The 24,343-nt window shown below is 34.8% G+C and overlaps 1 long non-coding RNA gene across 2 annotated transcripts; it reads left to right on the top strand.

The window, feature by feature from the left end:
* Positions 1-2,112: 2,112 nt before the first annotated feature.
* Positions 2,113-12,255, top strand: LOC131068259 (uncharacterized). Of its 2 annotated transcripts, none has more exons than XR_009111968.2 (4): positions 2,113-2,232; positions 2,323-2,432; positions 10,088-10,203; positions 11,992-12,255. It is a non-coding gene; the product is annotated as an uncharacterized LOC131068259 (long non-coding RNA). The 2 variants fall into 2 exon arrangements; XR_009111967.2 differs by having other exon boundaries at positions 2,317-2,432.
* The last annotated feature ends 12,088 nt before the right edge of the window (positions 12,256-24,343 follow it).

Genomic DNA, 24,343 nt, shown 5'->3' with positions numbered 1-24,343 from the left:
TTGTATACATCTTGTACCATGCTTAAACAAGGGTTGTGTTATCTTGTTAGGAAAAAAAATGGCTCTTCCTATAATTTATCCAAATCAAACATACTTTATATGGATTTATATGTTTTGATGTCTCCTAGATCCTACCATGAGGTGTGATGTATGTCGAAGTCCCTTGAAGTGCAAGTGACTAATACATTTTTTAAATAATCCTATATGCAAAGGCTACCAAAATGAGCCATGAAAAATATACAAAACTAAAACCAAAGAATAAAAAAGGTCATGATGGGCATGAGCTATAATGTATACCTTAAATTTGGGATGAATAGTTGGAAACTAATGCAAATATATGATCCCTATTCTAAACCTAAGGATGCCTCAAATAGAGAAACAAGGAATGCAAATATAAAATAAAAATAAAAAATATTACTAAATGAAAACCTTAGATGCATTAGATGTGCTCTTGAATGTTTGATTTAAAGATGTAGGCTACTCCTCAAATCAAAAGCATATGTACTTGCACGATGACAAGTCGTGCATAATTTGATGAAGGCTGAGAGTTGATTTATACTTTTTGTATGAGGATGTGAACAATGGGTATTTGATCTTCAATAGTGCAGTTGAGATTGAATAAAACGAGTGGAGAATCTTCATTGACCAAGAATCACAAACAAGTATTATGGGGAATCCTTAGTGGTCTCTAAGATCGACAAGGTAATTAGTCTCTTTTATTTATTTATTTATTTATAGATATATTTGATAAGTATTAGCCTATGTAGCTAAATAATATAAATTACTTGATTAATTAGTGGTGGTAAATGACTAGAGATATTACAATGGGATTGGGAATTATAATTAAGATACTACATGGTATTATGATATAATGTTTATTGTCACATTATAATGTTGTGAGATATGTGTCTACTCTAAGATAGATAAGTGAGATAAGGAAAGATGTATGGTGAATATGTGGGAGAGTATTGGAGAAATTGTATAGTATGACTAGGTAAGAGCCATGTGTAAGAAAAGCAAAAAGTAATGAAGTGGTGAGGCATAGGAAACATCTATGAGAATTTTCCATAAAGTGGAGAGGTGTTTGAAGATCTTTACATAGTAACGAAGGTTGGAATAAGTGTAAATTAAAGTTAGGTAGGATGGGAAGGGGTATTGGGAAAGAGCGACATAGAAAAGAAAACCAGTCTAAAAATATATGGTAAGTGCATAGCTAGAAATGTTTACTAGTAATCTCAATAGAACAATGGTGGTTACAATAGAAATATATTGATTTCCAATAGTCAACAACAAATATATTCTAGTTTTACAAGTACTTAATGGAAATTATACCAAGTGGCCTTTCCATGGTTGAGCTGAACTCATATTCTATTTATAGTTTGTTGGGGATGAATTTAATGCAAGGGATAAAATCATGGGATAATGATGTAAGTAGTTGGAGAAATGTCGGAAGTAGATGTTGTTCATATTATATTCAGTATAGATTTTTTGAAAGGGTTTTAGAATTGTTCAAGCAATATTCAGTGTTGTTATCATCTACAAAGACACATTTCAAATCCTTTACTAGCATTCTCTCATGACCTATGTCAAAATGGAGAAGGGTATGAAGGTGACAAAACAAAAAAAGCGGATACAAGAAAATGACAAATAGAAATAAAATAGGAACTAGAAAGAATTCCAAAGACTTTGATGGAATAAGAAAACTAGTATGCAAGGTGTATATAGATATGGTAGAAAAGCAAATTGTCTATAAAACTATAATGAAAGAGAAAAAATAGGACAGTTAAGATGCACAAGAAAACTAAACATCATTAAGATGGCCTATGCTTTAGAGGCAAGTAAAGATTCTATATCTCAATTAGATTTCTTTTTATTTTACGACTATTTTCGTATTGGTTTTTAAACCAGCAGATAAATTTATGATAGTGTGTTACACAAGAAAACAAGATCTATTTTAAACCAGCAATTGCCTCCACGTGGCATAGCTATCCGCGAAATATCTTTTCCTTTGATTCGCCCAATTCAAATTTAAAATCATAAACGGCTATATTCATCTCCTAAATATGATCTGCCCGTTTCTCTTCAACCGTTAGCTAGCAAAGGATTCGCCTTGTAACTTTTGGAAGCCCACTTTTTTTAAAATCAATGAGTTTATTCTCAACGCACTTATTTTTTAAATCAATTTATATCAGGCCTGCAGAAGTATAGATTTGCGTACTTCTCCATCTGCTGGTATGAATGGATTTATGAATGTTGTTGTATTGGTTTTGATATTACATTGTTTATGATTTACTGATGTCTTTTGTGTTGCGGTAGATTCAGCCAGGTTATTCTCTGCCCACTTGCTCTATTTTCTTGCTGGATTTGATTAAAAAAATGGACAACAATTAATGATAATAAAGTGGATGGGAGGCGAATTCAACATCCGAAAGGTATTTGGATTTATTTTCCCTTCTCGATCAGTTCTGTTGTATTCTATATAGTTTTCCAGGGCACATTGTAAAAATACCCAGATAGATTATTACTCCATTCCATGTTGTATTCCCTTGCAAAACATGTCAGCCCCTCCAAATTCATTGTGTTTGATTCGGGAAATTTATTGATGGATTTGATGTACTACCGATTGTCTGCCATAAAATTCAATCATATTTTAGCTGAGTTGCAATCCTAGAATGTCACTACCATCTTGATTAAAAAATTCTCAGTGCTGAATGCTGGCCCCTGTCTTGCTTAGCTTAAAATATAATTTTAGTTGGGCACCTTTGCTCTAGTTCAATGCCCTCGGGAGAATGGGATTTCCAAAATTGGGCACCTGAGCTTAAATTCAATGCCCTCAGGGGAATAGGATTTCCATGTTCGGGCAACTGAGGTTGTGTTCAATTCCCTCGGGGGACTGGGATATCCAGGTTTGAACAACTGAGGATTCCCTCACCCAAATTTATATTTGCAGCTCAACAAGTCTCCATGTTAGGGCACCTGAGCTTGTGTTCAATGCCAACAGGGGATTTGGATGAAACTTTTTCATATTTTGGTTTAGTTGCAATCATAGGATCTCTCAAATGTAGGGATCACTATTGATGAAAAAACAGAGATCTCTGCTTATTCTATGGTTGTTCCTGGGCCATTCACATAACCTTATGGACATAAGAAATAGGCTTAAGAGCTTAAAAACCAAATCTCGTACCACGGGAAATGAAGTATTCGGTTCAAGCTTCAGCTCATCTAACTCTACAACTGGAGTATGATTCTGAGCTTGATGATGGTCCTTTGGAAAAGGAAGGGGGAGCTTCTGAATTTCTTTTCCTTTAGAAGAATCTGCTGCTAACCCAGAAGGGGTCTAACTTCACTTTTACTTTGAAGAATATGTGATCTGCTTGCCTTGTTTACTCCTAGAGCAAAGAACTCCCCAGAAAAAACTGTTGATAAAAAACAGGGGAAGGAACTGAATCCCCCTTGTCCCGGAAGCATACACGACAGAAAACCTAAGACTCCATTAAAAACCATGTTGCTAATGAAACCCTATTTCCCAACTACTTGACAAACAGTTTTATTGCTAAAGAATCCAGAGTCACTGAGAGAATGGCTCAAGAATTTCAGTGCCTAATTTAGGCATAGAATTCCATGTCTGGACAATTGCGGACTCTTTATACATTTTGGAAAAAGCATAGAAAATTGCCTAAGATACTCATTTTACATTAGATTTTTATGCAGCTCTTGCGGTTGCCAACTCTCCTGTAAATTAAGTTGAGGCCTGTTAGTAACGGAAAGGACCTATAACAAAGGAAGAGGCCACAACTGATTAAAAGATCGAATGAATAAGTGTCATGTTAGGCATTGATATCTTGAATCCCAACATAGTGCTAAAGCTGCTTGTAAAAGAATACTATAAAGGTTGGTGTTTCAGTTAAATATGGCTTGTCAATTGGACAATTTAAGAAACTTAAAAATATTCAAACTGTGTAATTCCTTTCCCCCCTCCCTGTATCTCAAACCTGATCATAAGAACAGAGATATTTTACCTTGGAGCTAATTAGTTATACATTTAGAACTTGCAACTTCTCGCAACCTATAACTTTAAAGTCCTTTACAATTTATACTAAACTGGTCTATATGATGATACGATCTCAGATCATGAAATATGTCCAACTCCTTTAACTGCACACATATCAGGATATTTGCTTAATGATCAAAATTCCAATCACTCATAATTTCAAGTCATCTTTATGCTCTTAGCAGTTCGTAAACTCATGGAGCAGGTGAAAAACATTAAAATCCATAATTATTTTTTGGTAAATTCTACTCTTGTAACTTTGAACTCCGTCAATTCAATATTATATCAATGAAGACAATTTATGAAGAATACTGTAGCTTTTTAAGTCATTATGTTTTGCAGACAACTGTAATTGTTGCTCACTTAGAAATATACTTCCCTTTTGATATTTAAAATAATTCACTCATTTGATAGAAGATAATCCATCTGTGTGTTGCTTTTTTACTTCTCATACATCATTTTAGCTGTTTAATTTTATTAACTGATTTTTGGACAAGAGCAGGCTCTCTTTGCACATTTGTGCACTGTGATGTCTCGGATGCATCATTGTCGAAAAGGATATCCTTTCTCTAAAGAATATCTTAAACTTTTTGGTTTCTTTAAAGAATACTTTGCTGTTGAGTGAGTTGCATTTTTTTTAGAGGAATCAGTTCTTAACATCCAGCTAGATTTGGGAATATTTGTTGTAAAGCTTTTATATTCTAGTGTGGTGCTGTGTCAATTTGTGTAGTGTATTAGAGTTTGGCCCATTAGATAGAACTAAAATATATGATGACATTCACTTCCGACAAATTGAATGACCTGAATTCAATTTACTGATCATAAGATGATTTCTCTCTCACCATACCCTTTTCATGTCCAAACTGAAGTTTTAACTAGTTGGGGAAGCAGCTGGGATGCTAAAATTACAAGATGCATTGATTTAAAAGTTCTACTGATTCTATTAACATCCCAAGTCCATTCTATATGTGGACAGTCCCACAAAATGATAAATTAGCCCTTGTAGATCATTGTTTTGCACTGTAGTTGAACTTGGTAGTTGTGTTGACTTTAATTTGTACAAAGTTGAAAATGGGCAGGGACCTATTTTTTTAAAAATTTAAAGAGCACCAAATTTAATGTATAGAAGGAATGAAAGACATCGATATAGAACTATGGAACTCAAAGAAATGGAACAAGGGGAAGGGCAGAGCACACTGTAGAGAGCAAATTATAAGTTTAATTAAGAATCATTAGCTAAGCTAAGCTTTAGCAACCGGTTGCTGGATTCATTATCTGCTGGAGATAGTCCTGAAACTATTCTAAATGATTTTGAGAATTCTAATATTGCAACCATCATTTTGGCCACCTATACTTAAGAATAGCTCATCTAACAAAAATAAAAAGCTTTTGGTGTAAATTGAGTAGCAGTTTTTTTTTTTTGTTTTGGTTGATAAAGGCAGAGCTAGAGAAAATTTTAATATACATAAATATTATTTTGAATTGATCCTTCCAGACCATCCTTGAGTCTGTAGATTCAAAATAAGAACTAAAATCCTAATGGAAAATATTTATCTTCCCACAAAATTTCGGAACAATTCTTCTTAAACATAATAGAAATTATCTATCTACTACCATCCTGAATAGCAGTTTTTTAACATGCTACGTATGTAAAAAATATTTATATTCCCACAAAATTTCGAAACAGTTTTTCTTAAACATAACAGAAATTATCTATCTACTACCATCCTGAGTAGCAATTTTGAACATGCTACGTATTTTTTTATATTTTTTAATATGTACTGTGAAAACCTTTTGCTTCTGATAAATCATCTGGTGAGAGTCACGAGATAGTTAATAGGCGTGCATGTTAGTTAGAAGCAACATTGTGATTAAGAGTAAAAATTTGATGAGCATGAATGCACTAAATTAGGATGACAATACTAGAAAATCATCTTGTCTTTTTAGGTTACTGTCATTTGCTCAGTTTTCATGATATCAGGGTCTGGTTTTAAAAACTGGACTAGTCAATCACTAAGATAAATTATTGACACTTAGAACAAATACTTCAAGTCAGCTCTTCTTCTCCTATCTCCTCATTTCACTGGATGATGTATTAAAGAATTAAATTATTTTGTAGAGAAAGTGGATTTATTAAAGATTTTTGCTTTTCACAGGTTGTATATGCATACCACCATTTCATGATTTTTAGTTCTCATGTTTTGAGTCTTGTTTTACCCCTTTTTGGAGGAAGCTGGTTTATTTTCATGATCTAATGATAGAAGTGTAGGTATTTGTGGAAGTGCTAGCCTGGAATATAAAAGAAAGAAATAATTTGTAGTTTAGAACCTCTGATTTTTATGTAGATCAATAGTAGTTTTAGGATACTTTTATGGTTGAACCTATACCTGACTGAGACAAACTATGCCTGATTAGAATTTTTTTATACCGTAAAAAAATGCACAGTTTTATTCTCATACCTATTGCTGATTGGTTCTCCTTCCCTGTAGACTCTCCTTGAAAACTAAAAAAAGTTGTACAAATTGACTTGAACACCCTATTGGCCTTTTAATCGTTTTAGGTTTTTTCGTGCCATATCCCAGCAAAGTAAAGAGAATAAATTAACAAAAGAATTGAAGGGACAAGCAAGGCAGATACCTATTAAAAAAAGGAAGTCATTACAAAAAAATTCAGATCAGAGTACAAAAACAAGGTACGCCTAAAGCCAAACCCCACTATTCTATAAATATATCATATTCATAAGAAGGGTGCTAATATCTAGGCAATTTAAAATAAGAATTCAAGTAGAAAAAAAGAGAAACTACTTGATTTGTGAGATTCCACGACAAGGCTTGTTCTTGTTGCGCTTCGTTCCAATTTCTTTATCACATCTTATCATCTATCAGGATAGATTGCAGCTAGCGTGTTGTCAATGTTCCAAGTACCGATTTCCATTTCAAAATTCTAGCATCATATCGTCGGGGGCAACTTCGTCTGATCAACGAGCATCTTCTTACCTATCGTGATATTTTATCCTCTTCACCTTTTCTATCTTTCCTACTTTAGCTTCACATCTCTTAACAGAGACATGCTTGCTAAAGTGGGGGCAAAATGTAGAGTCAAAATATCACCCTCATCACCTTTAGTGGCAATTGCGACATGTGGTGCCTCCCCCACGCTACTTCGAGGACAAGCCCACCAACTTGTCCTTTTGTCCATTGAAGAAGTCCATGTCAACTTCCCTGGAGACGTTACCAATTCTGCCAGCCTGACAGATTCACTGACGCAGACGCGACACAAAGATGTTTGTGTGGCGCGCTACCATCCCGCCAACCTGCCAGCCAACAGGTGGCCATTGGGACATTACGACCCGCAATAGGAAGGAATCGTAATACCTCCTTGCGCGGCCATCGACATCCAAACTCGTCCCTTAGCCTATATCATTGGTTTTGGGACATTTCCAAAGGACCTTTTGGCATATTGAAGACTTGCTCTTGGAGACACCACCACCATTGTTGCAGCATTGTCAAGCTACCAAGTTTACCAAGCATACCAACACTTGCCAAGCACTAGGAGAGTAATCTAACTCTATCTTGCATTTCCAATATCTCGCTTATTTTCTAATTATCAAATAGCATAGCATTGTCTTTGTATTTGCTCTTCCTCTCTTCTTTATCATCTTCCTTTCCCATGGCTTTTTTGGTTGTCTGTGGAGGTGGAAACACCAAAACGGGGGTCTGACTTAGGCAGGCTCCAAAACACAACCCCCAACATTTTCTCTGTTGCATGTGTGTAGGTGTAGCTTTGCGAAAGTGGAGATTATCTTGTGAGAGGCTTCACAGCGTGGACCGGTTGTGAGATTTCTTCATTCTCTAGTATTTTCTTTATTTCATCTCTTAATGTGTGTTCTCCATAGTTTTCAGTATTGCTTAGCTATTCTATAAATTTTATCAGCATGCCCAGGACTTTCTTTCTAGACTTTGCACTCCATTCGTACAGGATGACAACGCACCACACTGGTGTCCCAGTTCCACGCGCTCGTCCTATGGATAGAGGCTCTGTAGAACCGTCCAGAGACGTTTCTCGGGTGGCTGACGCTCCCTGTATAAATTTGTTATCCCTTGGCTCATCTTAGCACCAAATCGTAGAGGTAATCAGAAGGACAATTTGTGCTTGAGGTGACAGATTCCCTCCATTACAATTTGATATAAAGATATAGGCTACTCCTCAAATCAAAAGCATATGTACATGCACAATGATGATTCATGCATAATTTGATGAGGGCTGTGGGTTGATTTATATTTTTTGTATAAGGATGTGAACGATGGATATTTGTTCTTCAATAGTGCAGTTGAGATTGATTAAGATGAGTGGATAATCTTCATTGACCAAGAAACACAAAGAAGTATTATGGGGATTCCTTAGTGATTTCTAAGATCAGCGAGGTAATTAGTCTCTTTTATTTATTTATAGATAAATTGATAAGTGTTAGCCTATTTAACTAAATAATATAAATTACTTAATTAATTAGTGGTGGTAAATGACTAGGGATATTACAATGTGATTGGGAATTATAATTAAGATTATACATGGTATTATGATATAATGTTTATTGCCACATTATAATGTTGTGAGATATAAGTGTCTACTCTAAGATAGAGAAGTGAGATAAGTAAAGATGTATTATGAATATGTGGGAGAGTATTGGAGAAATTGTATAATATGACTAGGTAAGAGTCATGTGTAAGAAAATAAAAAAGTAATGAAGTGGTGAGGTATAGGAAACATCTATCAGAATTTTTCAATAAAGTGGAGAGGTGTTTGAAGATCTTTACATGGTAATGAAGGTTGGAATAACTGTAAATTAAAGTTAGGTAGGATGGGAAGGGGTATTGGGAAAGAGTGACACAGAGCATCTTCTATAAAAGAAAAACACTCTAAAAATATATGGCAAGTGCATAGTTAGAAATGTTTACTTATAATCTCAATAGAACAATGGTGGTTACAAAAATACATTGATTTTGAATCGTTAACAACAACTATATTCTAGTTTTACAAGTACTTAATGGAAATTATACCAAGTGGCCTTTCCATGGTTGAGCTAGTTTGTTGGGGATGAATTTAGTGCAAGGAATAAAATCATGGGATAATGATGTAAGCAGATGGAGAAACATCATAAGTAGATGTTGTTCACGTTATATTTAGTATAGATTTTTTGAAAGGGTTTTAGAATTGTTCAAGCAATATTCAATGTTGTTATCATCTAGAAAGCCACATTTCAAATCCTTTACTAGCATTCTTTTATGACCTATGTCAAAATGAAGAGGGGTATGAAGGTGACAAAACAAAAAAGCGGATAACAAGAAATGACAAATAGAAATAAAATAAGAACTAGAAAGAATTCCAAAGCTTTGATGGGATAAAGAAGCTAATGTGCAAGGTGTACATAGATATTGCAGGAAAGCAAATTGTCCATAAAACTATAATGAAAGAATGAAAATAGAACAATTAAGATGTACAAGAAAGACTAAACATCATTAAAATGGCCTATGCTCCGATTCTACGAACTTAAACTCCTAAATAGATTTCTTTTTATTTTACGACTATTTTTGTAAAGGTTTTTAAACCAACAGATAGATTTATGGTAGTGTTTTATACAAGAAAAAAGATCTATTTTAAACCAACAATTGCCTCCACGTGGCATAGTTATCCGCGAAATATCTCTTCCTTTGATTCGCCCAATTCAAATTTGAAATCATAAACTGCTAAATTCGTCTCCTAAATATAGGTATATACAAGCATGGAGAAATATGATTTGCCCGTTTATCTCCAACGGTTACCTAGAAATGGATTCGCCTTATTTATTTTTGGAAGCCCACTTTTTTAAAATCATTTTATTTCAGGCCTGCAGAAATATGAATTTGCGTACTACTTCATCTGCTGGTATGATTTTTGTTGGTTTAAATTTGGGAATGGATTTATGAATGTTGTTGTATTCGTTTTGATATTAAATTGTTTATGATTTACTGATTTTTTCTGATTGGTGTGTTGCTATAGATTCAGCCAGGTTATTCTTTGCCCACTCGCTCTTTTTTCTTGCTGGAATTGATCGAAAAGATGGACAACAATTAATGATAATAAAGTGGATGGGAGGAGAATTCGACATCTGAAAGGTATTTGGATTTCTTTTCCCTTCTCAACCAATTCTGTTGTATTCTATATAGCTTTTCAGGGTACATTGTAAAAAATACCCAGATAGATTATTACTCCATTCCATGTTGTATTCCCTTGCAAAACATGCCAGCCCCTCCAAATTCATTATGTTTGATTCAGGAAATTTATTGATGGATTTGATGTACCACTGATTGTCAGCCATAAAATTCAATCATATTTTAGTTAAGTTGCAATCCTAGAATGTCACTACCATCTTGATTAAAAAATTCACAGTGCTGAATGCTGGCCCCTGTCTTGCTTAGCTTAAAATAAAGTTTTAGTTGGGCACCTTTTCTCTAGTTCAATGCCCTCAGGAGAATGGGATTTCCAAAATTGGGCACCTGAGCTTGAATTCAATGCCTTCAGGGAATAGGATTTCCAAGTTTGGGCAACTGAAGTTGTGCTCAATGCCCTCGGGGGACTGGGATTTCCAGGTTTGGACAACTGAGGTTATTCTCAATTCCCTCACCCAAATTTATATTTGCATGTTAGGGCACCTGAGCTTGTGTTCAATGCCAACAGGGGATTTGGATGAAACTTTTTCTTGTCTTCCATAAAATTCAATCATATTATGGTTAAGCTGCAATCATAGGATGTCTCAAATGTAGGGATCACTATTGATGCAAAAACAAAGATCTCTGCTTATTCTATGGTTGTTCCTGGGCCATTCACATAACCTTATGGACATAAGAAATAGGCTTAAGAGCTTAAAAATCAAATCTCGTACCACAGGAAATGAAGTATTCGGTTCAAGCTTCAGCTCATCCAACTCTACAACTGGAGTATGATTCTGAGCTTGATGATGGTCCTTTGGAAAAGCAATGGGGAGCTTCTGAATTTCTTTTCATTTAGAAGAATTTGCTGCTAACCCAGCAGGGGTCTAACTTCTCTTTTACTTTGAAGAATCTGTGATCTGCTCGCCTTGTTTACTCCTAGAGCAAAGATCTCCCCAGAAAAACCTGTTGATAAAAAACAGGTGAAGGAACTGAATCCCCCTTGTCCCAGAAGCATACACGACAGAAAACCTAAGACTCCATTAAAGACCACGTTGCTAATGAAACCTTATTTCCCAATTACTTGTCAAGCAGTTTTATTGCTAAAGAATCCACATAGTCACTGAGAAAATGGCTTCAAGCATTTCAGTGCTAATTTAGGCAGAGAATTCCATTTCTGGACAATTGCAAACTCTCTACACATTTTGGGAAAAACATAAAAAATTCCCTAAGATACTCATTTTACCTTAGATTTTTATGCAGCTCTTGCGGTTGCCAACTCTCCTTTAAATTAAGTTGAGGCCTATTAGTAACGGAAAGGACCTACAACAAAGGAAGAGGCCACAACTGATTAAAAGAGCGAATGAATAAGCGTCATGATAGGCATTGATATCTTGAATCCCAAGTTCCAACACAGTGGTACTGCTGCTTTTCGATACATCAACTAAGATGCGAGGTCGACACCTGGAAAAAGAAATTTAAGTTAAATATGGCTTGTCAATTGAACAATTTAAGAAATTTAAAAATACTCAACCAGTGTAATTCCTTTCTCCCCTCCCTGTATCTCAAACTTGATCCTAAGAACAGGGATGTAAGCAGGGAGCCCAGGTTTTTCTTAATTTCACATTTAGAACTTGCAACTTCTCGCAACCTATAACTTTAATGTCCTTTACAATTTATACTAAACTGGTCTATATGATGATACGATCTCAAATCATGAAATATGTCCAACTCCTTTAACTGCATACATGTCAGGATATTTGCTTAATGATCAAGGATTTAGCTATTCTGTATGGAATTCATGGGACTAAAAGACAAAGCTGCAGCATTCAAAATTCCAGTCACTCATAATTTCAAGTCATTTTTGTGCTGTGACTGTAACTCTCACGCCTTAGCAGTTCGTAAACTCATGGAGCATGTGAAAAACATTAAAATCCATAATCATTTTTTTGTAAATTCTACTCTTGTAACTTTGAACTCCAATTCAATATTATATCAATTATTGACAATTGATGAAGAATACTGTATCTTTTTAAATCATTATGTTTTGCAGACAACTCTAATTGTTGCTCATTTAGAATTATACTTCCCTTTTGATATTTAAAATAATTCACTCATTTGATAGAAGATAATCCATCTGTGTTGCTTTTTTACTTCTCATACATCATTTTGGCTGTTTAATTTTATAAACTGATTTTTGGACAAGAGCAGGCTCTCTTTGCACATTTGTGCACTGTGATGTCTGGGATGCATCATCGTCGAAAAGGATAAAACTTTTTGGTTTCTTTAAAGAATACTTTGCTGTTGAGTGAGTTGCATTTCTTAGAGGAATCAGTTCTAGCATCCAGCTAGATTTGGGAATATTTGTTTTAAAGCTTCTATATTCTAGTGTGGTGCTGTGTCAATTTGTGTAGTGTATTAGAGTTTGTCCCATTAGATAGAAATAAAATATATGATGACATTCACTTCCGACAAATTGAATGGCCTGAATTCAATTTACTGATCATAAGATGATTTCTCTCTCACCATTCACTTCCGACAAATTGAATGGTTTCGTGTCCAAACTGAAGTTTTAACTAGTTGGGGAAGCAGCTGGGATGCTTATTGATTTAAAAGTTCTACTGATTCTATTGACACCCCAAGTTCATTTTATATTTGGGAAGTCCCACAAAATGATAAATTAGCCCTTGCAGATCATTGTTTTGCACTGTAATTGAACTTGGTAATTGTGTTGACTTTAATTTCTACAAAGTTGAAAATGGGTAGGGACCAATTTTTCAAAAAATTTAAAGAACACCAAATTTAATGTATAGAAGAAATGAAAGGCATAGATATAGAACTATGGAACTCAAAGAAGTGGAACAAGGTGAAGGGCAAAGCACAGTGTAGAGAGCAAATTATAAGTTCAATTAAGAATCATTAGCTAAGCTAAAGCAACTGGTTGCTGGATTCATTACCTGCTGGAGATATTCTAAATGATTTTGAGAATTCTAATATTGGAACCATCATTTCTGTCACCTATATTTAAGAATAGCTCATCTAACAAAGATAAAAAGCTTTTAGTGTAAATTGAGTAGCAGTTTTTTTTTTGGGTCAGTAAAGGCAGAGCCATATTTGTATTAATTAGTGTAAATACATATGTTTACCACTGAATTCCAAGATATTCAAAAAACCCCTACTCTTAAAGAGCACAGAGGTCCCTCCAAAACCAGACAACCTTTGAGCTTAAGGTTTTGCCATTTTTCTGAACCATTTAAGGTTTGATAGTCTAGAAAAGCAAAAACATAATTAACGATAATGTCCGATTTCAACGACCTAGATTCAGAGTTTTTGAACATAAAATTCAAACCTATTAAAAATATACAAGTATAACTGCATATTTAGTAATCTAAAGGAGATATCCATTGAAAGCCTAGCTTGAGGAGGGCATGTCCTGTTGTTGAAGTTGGTTCCTGGGCCGGCCTCGGCCTTTGATTGCTGGAGAGCCCCGACCACAACCCCTGCTCCCGCGACCTCTGCTCGAGCCTCCTCTGCAACTCTGTTCTGGTTTAGGATCTGTTTCTGAAGCAATCATAGGCAGAAAACCATTCAGCCTTGCAAAAAGGAACAGAATCTCCTCTTTCCCTTCAGCCTCCGGATCTTCACCTAAAAAACGCCATTTGAGGTAGCTCAACCCTGCACTAGCGAACTTTTTGTGCCTATTCAATTCTTTATCCTTTAGGTCCAGAATGAATGGGTAATAGTTGATGAGTGCTCCATGAGCGTTAAAGAGGATTCGGTCGCTAGGTCTAGGCACACCAAAGTCGTGGATGGCCTTGTTCAGAACTTCTTGGAGCTCTTGAAGAATTTCGACTAGGAAGAGTTCCCTGGTAAGGTTCCAGATCAATTACTTGGAAAGCTTCTGGTCCAGCAAAGACGCCACAAATCTGGACGAAATACTGGTGTTGTCTCTTGGGTATTCATCTCTGCTCAAATGAGCACTCCCCAGAATCAATTTGACTTTTAGAAGAACTGGAGGGTTCGAGTAGTTAAGGAGACGCTTGAGTCTCAGGTCCGTTATCTTCCTAAAAAAAACTTGGCGAGTAGAAGCACCAAGTGATATGGGGGTGTTTGCACCGAAGCAAGAAACAGACCTGGGATAAACACTCATAATGAAACCGAATGGGGGCTCAGAAGACATGGTGACCATGAGCAGGGGCAAGCAAGAGGAGAACCAGAGAAAAAACCAGTGGAGCCGAAAGGAAAAAGGGAAATGAGAAATAGACTCTTCTGCAGGAAGGCGGGCGCACGACTCAACGAGCAATGATGGGGAAAAGAGAGCAATTAAGTCTCACGCGAAGGTGGCGGAGATTAAATGCCCAAATCAAGCCAAATCAACTCAAGTGCGGAGGGAGAGATTAGCCTGCAAACAACTCATGCAAGGACAAAGAGGCGACGCTCACCAACTGGACATTAGTAGGTCTTGTATTAATGTTGTCGGTTTTTCTACTCGGCTTAACTGGACCCACCTTGCGTCCCAAGGTTAATTGAATGGTTAGTTTGAAAAGCAAAGTGACCGTTAGTATTAGCCGCCAAAAGGAGGGCGAGTAAGGAATTTTTTAATTTGATTTATGCATTCTGCCAGTCTACTAGCAAGCAGTGTCTCGAACCTTATCTAATCGGTCTTGTTAGCTTGGTTGATCTAATTAGTAGATGGCTAAGATCCCTGTGACCACTAGTGAACAAAGGTACCTAGAGTTGCAACTTTTGATAGAGCATCCGCCCATGCATTTGCTTCTCTATAAATATGTTTTGCCTCAAAGTGTTCAAACCTTTTCAAGATTTCTAGAATTCTTTCCAATAAAGCTTGTAGCCTCCAATTGGGGGTTGTCTTCTTCCTTATAGCATTAATTGCTATCTCTGAATCTCCTTCCACTAAAACATTTTTGATACCATGATTGATGCAGTCTTTCAAGCCTAATAGTAGAGCGGTAAACTCTGCTATGTTATTAGTGTCTAGAGGGATTGGTTTTGCCATTTTCTCGATGATTGCTCCTGATTGGTCTCTGATAACATAGCCTATTCCGAAGGGGCCTGGATTGCCTTTGGAGGCCCCATCAAAATTCAGTTTCACCCAATGATTCCTTGCCAGTTTTGATTAATTTTCCTATCCCATGAAGAGAAAACTTTAGACTGATTCGGAGCAAAGACTGTTCTGCTATTGATTGAATCCACTATTGCCGATTCTATTAAATTTAGAATTGATTTCTGATTTCTAGCTTTGCCTTCAAATAGCCTGCTGTTCCTTTCTTTCCATATTTCCCAAATTAAGCATGATGGAGCAATTTCCATAATTTGGCTCAGTGAGCTCTCCTTTGTATGTAGAGGCCAGCTCTGGAATAGAGGCTTGATTTCATTCGGCAAGACTAAGATCAGTTCCAATTTTGCACAGAGCCATCTCCAACATTTAGAGGCAAAGGGGCAAGTCAAAAGGAGGTGATCCATTGACTCTGATTGGGCTTTGCAAAGTATACATCTAGAAGGTCCTTCATAGCCCATTCTTGTGAACCTATCTGCACTTAGGATTTTTTTTTGGATTGCCAACCATGCAAAGATGCCCGCTTTCAGAATGACTTTGGAGCTCCAAAACATCTTGAGGGAAATATTGTGGTTGTTGTGCTCTACTAGGCTAACCAAAATTCTGTAACCATCCTTTGAGTTATACTGTCCTGTTTTGGAAGGCTCCCAGATGAGAGAATCTTCCCCTCTTCTAGGGATGATGTTTCTCACCTGTAAGTGACCTAAAAGCTCTTCCAGGTCCTCCCTTGGAATCAGCAGGCCCTCCATTGATTTCTACTTCCAACTTAGTGTGTTTGCTGTATCTACCATTTCCAGGTAGTCTCTAACTTTGACTCCCCAATTCTGTTTGAACCAGTTTTCTGATGCAGGGATATGAATTATATTTGCCAGGGGTGGATAACCACCCCAAGAGTCTTCCCAGAATAGGCTTGCTAAACCATCATGAATATCCCAATAGACTGAGTTTGAGATCAAGTTTCTATAAGAGATGATGAAATTCCATATTCTTGATCCTTTCGGAAATGTCCCTGATCTGAGGATGTTAAAATTATTCTGATCTGGGAGATACTTTGTTGCTAGCATTCTAACCCAGGATGCATTTGGGTTTTTGATGAATTTCCATACTAGTTTAGCCCCCAAAGCTATATTTTGTAGTCTAAAATCCTTGATGCCTAAGCCACCCATTGGTTTGGGCTTAATAATTTTATCCCAAGCTATTAGTGCAATCTTATGCTTCTCTTCAGTGTTTTGCCAAAAGAAATCCCTCATCTTCTTGATAATGTAGGTGTTGACACTAGATGTTAAGGATAAAATAGATAAGAGATAAGTTGGTAAAGCCGAGATCACTGCTTGAATCATGACTAATCTGCCCGCCCAAGACAATCATTTGCCCTTCTAGGCATTTGCACTGCTTTCAACTTTGATTTTTAGAGGATCCCAAAGTTTGGAGTTCCTCAAACCCCTATCTATTGGGATGCCCAAATAAGTACATGGAAGGCTTCCTTCTTTGCAATTTAAGATTCTAAGAATTCTGGTCTAAAGTGAAATTGATGTTGTGAAGAAGAAGACTTTAGTTTTGTCCTTGTTTCTTAATTGGCCTGAAGCCCTACCATACATTTCTAAGATCCGATTTAGGTGTTTGGTTTCCTTTAAATTTGTTGATCCCAATAAGAGATTATCATCTGCAAACTACTGATGGGTTGCTACAAAGTCTTTAGTTATTTTGACTCCTCCTAACTTTTGATTGGCATGACTAGCTTTTATGGCTCTTCCCAGGGCCCCCCCCATTATTATGTACAAGAAGGGAGAGAGGGGGTCCCCTTGCCTAATGCCCCTTGAGGAAGAGAAGAAACTTGCTGGCTTTCCATTGACCAGTATTGAAAACTTGGGCGTTGAGATGCACTCAAATACCCAATTTATCCATTGCTTATCAAAGCCAAAGGCTTGCAAGATTTTACAAAGGAAATGCCAATCTACACTATCATAAGCTTTTGTGATGTCTAGCTTTATTATCATACCTAGCCTATTTGTGCTTTGAAGGGTATGGATTGCTTCTTGTGCTACAATCACTCCATCTAGAACTGACCGGCCTGGTACAAACCCTGTTTGTTCTTCTGAAATGATGTTGTTCATGAGAGGCTTCAATTTGTTGGTCATGATTTTTGAGAGGATTTTATAGACTGTGTTGCATAGAGAAATAAGCCTGTAATCTCCAAGGTTTTCTACCTTCTCCTTCTTTGGGATGAGTGCTATGAAAGTATTGTTAATCTCCTTGAGTATTTTCCCTGACCTTCTTGAGCACTCTAAGGCTTCTGAGAGTTCCTGCCCTAAGATGTTCCAACATTTCTTATAGAAGTCTGCAGGGAAGCCATCCGGCCCTAGTGCCTTACCAGAGGGAAGTTGGTTTAGAGCTTGAAGAACTTCTTCCATTTTTATTTTCCCATTTAAAGTCTGATTCTGTACCTCTAATATAATCTTGGGGATCCCGGACAACAGCTTCTTTTGATCCTGAAGATGGGATCCTTCAATGTTATTCAGGAGATTGGAGTAGTAGGAGATAATCTCCACTTTTATAACCTCTGGGTCCTCTGAAGTTTGGTTGTTTCTGATTTGTAGTTTAGATATCTAATTCTTGCTTCTTCTGATTTTTGTTACATTGTGAAAAAACTTAATGTTTTTGTCCCCCATCCTGAGCCAATTCTCCCTTGATTTTTGCTTCCAAAAGATTTCTTCCTTGGAGAGGATATCCTCGTAATCCAGTAGGAGGGATCTTTCCTTCTGAAAAGATTCTTGATCCATGCCCGCCTTGATAATCCTGTCATTTAGGGCTTCTAATTGCTCTTCTATGTGTCTTTTTGATGAGAAGATGTTTTTGAAGTGCTGGGAGTTCCATTGAAGCAATTTCTATTTGACTAATTTTAGTTTTGCAATGAAACAGAAGAGTTTTGAGCCCTCAAAGGACTCTTCCTTCCACCATTTTTCTATCATTATAAGAAAATTTGGCTCTTTCATCCACATATTTTCAAATCTGAAGGGGGTCCTGGTTGATCCCTGGGTGCCTTGTAAAGTGAGCAGAATGGGATAGTGGTTCGAGCCTGAGCATGAGAGAACGTTGCAAAGTGGGGTGAAGGGAAAGATAGTAAGATCCCCTTGCTCGAAGAATCTGTCTATTTTTTTTGCTATATTGCTAAAGCCTTTCCTTCTGTTAGTCCATGTGTAAGTGTCTCCTGAATCTATTTCCAAGAGGCCATTCCTCTCAATCCAACTATTAAAATCTTGCTAAGCACTCCCTAGGCGAGTGATACCCCCCCTCTTATCTGACACATTCCTGATAGTGTTAAAGTCACCCCCAATAAAGACTTGATCCTCAGATAAGGTGGTCAATACTCCATCTAAAGAAGACCATGTGTGTCTCTTTTTGGAAGGGGCCACTGAGCCGTATACATTGATTATGAAGAAAGAAGTATTCGATTGCAGGTGAGTGATTTTAACAAGCATCCAATCCTTATTAGATGCAATACCTTCAACTTTAATTTGAGAAGACTTCCAAATTATCATTAGTCCTCCTGAGGAACCTTCTGATGCTACTGTAGTTTCCAAAGAAGATTGAAATGATGAGCTTATCCTGTTCCCAAAGGCAACCGCTAGCTTCTCTTCTAGTTTAGTTTCTTGTAGTAGGATTATATCTATACTGACCAAAAGAATCTGTCTTTTGATCACCCTCTGCTTGTTAGGGGCGTTGAGTCCCCTAACATTCCAAGATATAATTTTCATTGTTGTTCAGGAAGGGGATTTCCCTTCCCTACTTTCCAAAGATCCAATAGTTTGGATTGATTTTCCGCCATTCCATCCAAGGATCTAACCTCTATGAAAGACTTTCTACCCTTCTTGGGAGGGGATGAACCAAAATCTGGCTTCTCCAGGCCCTCCTGATTCTAATGAATCCCTAGCTTTCTTTTCTCCTTGATCTGTGAGTAGAGCACTGCCAAGGGGGTGTCTAAAATTGCATCCTGGTCCTCCTCTCCTAACATGACGTTCTGCAGAAGAATCTGAGCATCCTAGTCCAAAGGCAAATCCAGGCCGCTTGATTCAAAAGGTGGGGATGAAAGGGAGGGGAAGGGGATTTCCAAAGATAGGTTGAGAAGGGGCTTGTGGAGAAGACAATCCGAGAAGGGGGAAATTTCACCCTCTGAAAGGGAAAAGTCTTCATTGGCCTCGAAATCTGCTTTAAGATCCTCTTCAATAACCTCCTCCTCAAGCAATACTTTCGTGGGGTGAATATTTTTGGATTGAGTAGCAGTTTTTTAACATGCTACATCTTTTTATAATTTTTAATATGGATTGTGAAAACTTTTTGCTTCTAAGAAATCATCTGGTGAGAGTCACAAGATAGTTAATAGGCGAGAGTCACAAGATAGTTAATAGGCGTGCATGCTAATTAGAAGCAACAATGTGATAAGAGTAAAAATTTGATGAGCATGAATGCACTAAGTTAGGATGACCATACTAGAAAATCATCTTGTCTTTTTAGGTTACTATCATTTGCTCAATTTTCATGATATCAGGGTCTAGTTTTAAAAACTGGACTAGTCAATAACTAAGACAATTTATTGACACTTGAGAACAAATACTTCAAGTCAACTGTTCTTCTCCTATCTCCTAATTTCATTGGATGATGTATTAAAGGATTGAATTACTTTGTAGAGAAAGTAAATTTATTAAAGATTTTTGCTTTTCACAAGTAGACATAATATGTTGTATCTTCATACCACCATTTAATAATTTTTAGTTCTCATGTTTTGAGTCTTGTTTTAGACCTCTTTTTTTGGAGGAAGTTGGTTTGTTTTCATGATCTAATGTTGTCATATAAGTGTAGGTATTTGTGGAAGTGCTAGCCTGAAATAAAAAAGAAAGAAATAATTTTCACAGTAAAAAATGCACAGTTTTATTCTCATACCTATTGCTGATTGGTTCTCCTTCCCTATAGACTCTCCTTGAAAACTAAAGAAAGCTATATAAATTGATTTGAACACCTTATTGGCCTTCTAATCGTTTTAGGTTTTTTCGTGCCACATCCCAACAAAGTAAATACAATAGATTAACAAAACAATTGAAGGGACAAGCAAGGGAGATATCTATTAAAAAAGGAAGCCATTACAAAAAAAAATTAAATTAGAGTACAAAAATAGGGTATGCCTAAAGCCAAACACCACTATTCTATAAATAAATTATATTCATAAAAAGGGTGTTGATATCTAGGCAATCTAAAACAAGAATCCATGTAGAAAAAAAGAGAAACTACTTGATTTGTGAGATTCTACTGAGATTTTCATGGCAGTTTGAATCTTTCTTTCACTCTGCCAAATCTTACATAGGTACTAGCTAAAAACTATATTGTAGGAACATTATTTTTTTTTAACACTGGCTATCAATTGTCAGGGGATTTACAATATCAAGATTTTCATTTATTTGAATACTCCAAATCTCTAGCTTGTTTGGTTGTCTTTGTATGTCAGGTTTGACTTCGTAATTAATCCCTCTACCACAAATTAACATTTCCTAGTGAATAGTTACTTATTTCAATTGGTTTCAAGTATTTGCTTGAAATTGCATCTTTTTATATTTTATAGTCCAACTAGCTCATGCAGTCAAACAGTGTTATTTAATTAGATTTTTTTTTGTATAATTTCTTTTGGGTGGATTCTCACAAAAATAGCTATCCAAATCTTAGAATGCACCAATGCTTGAGTTATGCATAAATTATGATATATGAAGGTAACTTATTCATTGTTGCATTCTAAAATGGGTCACACCCAATTATGGTCATAGTGTCATCTATTGACTTTTCCACATATATCTTTGCCAACACTATTTTCTCTACTAAATAATCTTAAAAATTTGTCAAATATATTTAATATGACTTTCAAGCCATGCACTCATAGTAAATGGCGCTGATTTTGAATTTATATAATTGTTAAGTCACCACAATTATACTTCTTTAGCATTTTAGAATTATACTCTAAAATCTCTCAATAGATAATTTAAATTTTGAAATTGTTAAAAATAATTAATTTTTATTAGATTTTAGAAAGAAAGTTAATTTTTACATATATTTATGTGTATATGCATAACTTTTTAAATGAGGCAATGAAAATCTTATTTTAAAATAGTGTAAAAAATTTAAAATAAATTAAGTATATGTATTTTTTAATTTTATTTTTTCTTTTAAGTCTTAATAATTGAACATGGTAAATTAGTTATTTTTAAGTTTTAAAAGTTGATAGTAATTTTGAAATTTACTTGATCAAAAGCAAATAATTATTTGTTAAATCAATATCTCAAATTTTATTAAGAGTAATTTTTAAAGTATTTAATTTATTTTAATAAATAGTTTTAGTTAAATTTTATGATGTAAAGTAATTTAAAAAAATATTATAGTTCAATTTAGCATTTTTTAAAGGTAATGAAGATTAGTTGTATTTATATTGTAAAAGTAAATTGAAAAAAAAATAGTATTTAAAAGTAATTTATGTAATGTTTTTCAACTACAAATTGAAATTTGTAAAATTTATTTTCATTGATATATCTTTTCTAATTCATCTGATTGATTTTATTCTTTTTCTAAATCAATTTAATCTTCAATGTATTTATGAAAATTCTATTTGGATTTTTTTTTTTGTATTTAAATCTTATGACCGCGTTTTTGTTTATGTTGAACACATTTGATGTCTTAATGTGTAATGAATTTATGACTTATATCTCATTATTGACGTGGATACATTTTATGATCTATTTTTGAAATAAAATCATCTACCTTATTATTGCAATAGATAAACAAATTTTATGATTTATTGTTGGAAATCATGCATTTTACGTTTTATTGTTGAAATTGATACATTTTATAATTTATTGTGAGAATGAATATATTTTATGAATTATCGTTTGAATGGATAAACTTGTTGGAATATGATATCTTTTATCTTATTGATGGAAAGGACATGGATTTTATGCTTTATGATCAAAATGTATATTTATCTACTTGGTGATGATTTTGTTTTTGACATAGTTTGTTTAAATGTTATTCTTTTGGAGGGAATTAATATATTTTATGAATTATTGTTTGATTGGATAAACTTTATGTCTTATTGTTGGAATAAGATATCTTTTATGCTTTATTGTTGGAATAAGATATCATTTATATCTTATTTTTTGAATGTATATATTTTAGAATGAATATGATCCATATATCTGATTCCAACAATAAAACATAAATATATGACCCATTTTCATAATCCATTTTGATGACTAATTTTGATAACCCATTTTGATAACCTATTTTGATGACACATTTGTATGACTTGTTTTTAATACTCATTTTTATGACCCATTTTGAGCAACGATTATGATGATCCATTTTTATTACCCATTTTGATGAGCCATTTTTAGTATCCATTTTGATGACTTATTTTGAGTACCTATTTTTATGACCCATTTTGATGATCTATTTTTAATACCCATTTTGGTGACCCATTTTAAGTACCTATTTTTATACCCTATTTTTAGTACCAAATTTTATCAACAATTCTAAAACGAATCATAAAAATGGGTACTAAAAATAGGTTATAAAAATGGTTACTTAAAGTGGGTCATCAGTATAAGTACTGAAAATGAGTCATAAAAATGGGTTATCAAAATGAGTACTAAAAATGGGTCACCAAAATGAGCCATAAAAATAGGTTATAAAAATGGTTACTTAAAATGGGTCATCAGTATGAGTACTGAAAATGAGTCATAAAAATGAGTTATCAAAATGAGTACTAAAAATGGGTCACCAAAATGAGCCATAAAAATAGGTACAAAAAATGGATACCAAAAATGGGTCAAATAAATAGGTCATTGTAATGGGAACTCAAAATGAGTCATAAAAACAAGTCATTAAAAAGGGTCATAAAAAATGGATACTAAAAGTTGATTACAAAAATGGGTTATATAAATGTGTCATCAAAATGCGTACTTAAAATGGGTAATCAAAATGAGTAACCAAAATGGATCATCAAAATGAGTTGTAAAAAAAGATACTAAAAATAGGTCATTAAAAAGGTACTCAAAATAGGTCATAAAAATGGGTACTAAAAATGGATTATAAAAAAGGGTCAAAATGGGGTATTAAAATGTGTATTAAAAAAGGTCATCAAAATGGATACTCAAAATGGGTCATAAAATGGGTTATCAAATAGGTCATCAAAATGGGTCATAAAAACAGGTACACAAAATGGACCATCAAATTATGTCATTAAAATCGGTATTGAAAATGGGTACTAAAAATGGGTCATCAAAATTGATAGTAAACATGAGTCGTAAAAGGCTATAAAAATGGGTCTTAAAAATGGTACTACAAATGGATCACAAAGATCGATACTTAAAATGAGTCATAAAAGGTTATTAAAATGGGTCATCAAAATGGGTATTTAAAATGAGTACTCAAAATGAATACTCAAAATAGGTCATTAAAATGGGTACTCAAAATGGGAACTTAAATGGAGGTCATAAAAATGGGCGGTTAAAATGAATATGCAAAATGAGTCATCAAAATGGATATTAAACTAGGTCCTTAAAATGGGTATTCAAAATAGGTAATAAAAGTTGGTAATAAAAATGGATTATAAAATGGGTTATAAAAATAGGTGCTGAAAATGCGTATTCAAATGGGTCATCAAAATGGACCATTAAAATGGGTCATAAAAATAAGCACTAAAAGTAGGTCATAAATATGAGTACCTAAAAATAGGTCATCAAAATGGGTCATCAAAATGAGTCATAAAATGGGTCATCAAAATAGGTACTCGAAATGGGTCATTAAAATGGTTCTCAAAAGGGCCACAAAAATTGGATAATCAAAATGTGTCATAAAAATGTGGGTCCTTTAAATGGGTACTAGAAATTGGTAACTAAAAATGGATTTAAAAAACGAGTCATAAAAATGGATACACAAAGCGGATCATAAAAATGATTACTCAAAATGGATACTAAAAATAAGTACTAAAAATAG

The sequence above is a fragment of the Cryptomeria japonica genome, chromosome 11 (assembly GCF_030272615.1).
Source record: "Cryptomeria japonica chromosome 11, Sugi_1.0, whole genome shotgun sequence".
NCBI classification, from domain to species: Eukaryota; Viridiplantae; Streptophyta; class Pinopsida; order Cupressales; family Cupressaceae; genus Cryptomeria; species Cryptomeria japonica.
The sequence above is the reverse complement of the archived record's forward strand: the minus strand, read 5'-3'. Positions and strand labels throughout refer to the sequence as shown.